This window comes from Rosa chinensis, chromosome 5 (assembly GCF_002994745.2).
Source record: "Rosa chinensis cultivar Old Blush chromosome 5, RchiOBHm-V2, whole genome shotgun sequence".
Lineage (NCBI taxonomy): Eukaryota > Viridiplantae > Streptophyta > Magnoliopsida > Rosales > Rosaceae > Rosa > Rosa chinensis.
The window spans coordinates 62,667,822-62,670,322 of NC_037092.1; positions in this window are offsets into that span (position 1 = coordinate 62,667,822).

Consider the following 2,501-nt stretch of genomic DNA (forward strand, 5'->3'; position numbering starts at 1 on the left):
GGCACGCCACCATTAAGGCCGTATTCACTCCTGCAATAATCGTCACTTATTAGCAGCCATGATTGCCATACTGAATGTTGCATTTATCATCGCATTTATAGCTACATTAACCGTTGCATTTACTGTTGCTATTGCTTCCCTTTAATTGCCTTGATTGTAGGGTCAATTTTGTTGACCGCCCCCACAATGCCCCCAAATTTTCTCATTGGGAATTCATCCCAAGAGAAAATTTCCAAAGCTCAAATTTCTCTATGGGCTCCACATCTTTATACTTCTCTTTGGGCACCCTTCTTTGAATTTCATCTAGGTCTTCCTTGTGTTGAAAATGTAGATGCCCGTATAAGAAGATCCTCGTTCCTTGTTTAGAGTCGGCATCTCATCTCATCGACGACGCCGACGCCGACGTGCCCAAATCAGGACTGAAATCTGCCTTTGTCATGCAGCCATTCTAGTGTCGGGTCTTTGCGTCGCGGACTCGTCTGCTTGTGGAGTCTCTGGTGCCTCGCCCACAGTGCCAAAGCCTAGTTTCTAGTCCCGCCTGCTCTCGGTGCCCCCGTTGAGCTACCTCGTTCCTAAGCTGTGCCCCAAGCGTAGCTCAAACCAGACTCCAAGCCTGAGGTACCATACTGTGAAACTCTTCCTCTTTTCCCATCGTAGTCACCTAACATTCTGTGACGTCGAGGCCGACGTCATGACGTCTCCTTCACAATGACCAAGATGTCGACGTCGACGTAGGCGTTGATGACGTCTTCTTTAATGTCTGCGGCATCAACCTCGACGGTGGTGATTTTTCCTCAATAACCTCGACACCAGCCTCGACGTCGGTGACATCCTTCTCAATAACTACGATGCCAGCCTCGACGTCGATGATGTCGCTCTCAATAACCTCGGCGCTAACCTCGACGTCGGTGTCAACCTCGACGTCGGCGAAGTTTTCTCAAAAACCTCGGCGTCAACCTTGACGTCGGCGACGTCTTTCGCAATAACCTCAGTGTCGACTTCTACGTTGGCGTCTCGTCGTCGGCCCTTGGTGTCAACCTCGACGTCGGCGTCTCGTTGTCGAAGTAGGTATTTTTCTCAATAACCTCACCTCAGCGCCGACCTTGACCTCGATGTCGGTGTCAACCTCGAAGTTGGTGTCTCGAAATCGAAGTCTATTTCGACGAGGGTGTCTCGAAATCAAAATCTATCTCGTCGAGGGTGCCTCGAAATCGACTCTATTTCGGCGAGGATGCCTCGAAATCGAAGTCTATTTCGACGAGGGTGTCTCGAAATTGTCTCTCCTATGCGCCCCGAAATCGGCTTCTATTTCTGCCATGATCCCTCGAAATCGGCGTCTATTTCGACGAGGATGCCCCGAAATCGGCATCTATTTTGACGAGGATGCCCCGAAATCGGCGTCTATTTCGGCGATGATGCCCCGAAATCAGAGTCTATTTCGGCGATGATGCCTCGGAATCGACGTCTATTTCGACGAGGATGCCTGTCCAAGAAGTCTATTTCGGCGATGATGCCTCGAAATCGGCGTCTATTTCGATGAGGATGCCTCGAAATCGAAGTCTATTTCGACGAGGGTGCCTCGAAATCGACTCTCCTGTGTGCCCCCTTGTATTCCACTCTCCTAGTGGCCCCTTGTGTTTCTTAGCTGTGCTCGCAGACGCTCAGAAAGAAAAACAAAACAAGAGTACAATATTCGAGGATGGAGCTATGCAAAACAATGGAAGAATGGAAACCAAACTGTGATGGCGGGTCAAGCTGCCACGCATCGCGTTTTAACAACATCTGGGGATAGGATTGCCCCCAATTCTTAGACAGGACCGGTTGCACACCCCATATCCTGCATGATTAAAATCCGTCACGCCATCCCACCCCCGCCCACAGCAAGTCCATCATCCCACCCCCGCCTGCAGCAAGGGCGTGGTCCATCATCCCACCCCTGCCTGCAGCGAGGGCGTGGTCCATCATCCCACCCCCGCCCTCGGCGAGGGGTGAGGCACGCCATCCCTCCCCCGCTTGCAGCGAGGGTGTGGTCCGTCATCCCACCCCCGCCCTCGACGAAGGGTGAGGTACGCCATCCCACCCCCGCCTGCAACGAGGGTGTTGTCCATCATCCCACCCTCGCCGCCGGCGAAGGTGAGGTACGCCATCCTCCCCGAAGCATTAAGGTAACTGTCCTACTCGAGGAACCAATTTCTAACCATTAAGGCAACTGTCCTACTCGAGCAACCAGCTCCTATGAATCAAATCAACTGTCCTACTCGAGGAACAAGTTCCGAACCATTTAGGCAACTGTCCTGCTCGAGGAACCAGTTCCTACGAATCAAGCGTAACTATCCTACTCGAGGAACCAGTTTCGAACCATTAAGGGAACTGTCCTACTCGAGGAACCAGCTCCTACGAATCAAATCAATTGTCCTACTTGAGGAACCAGTTTGTACAAATTGAATGCAACTGTCCTACTCGAGGAACCAGTCATACATATTAATAGGACTGTCCTACTC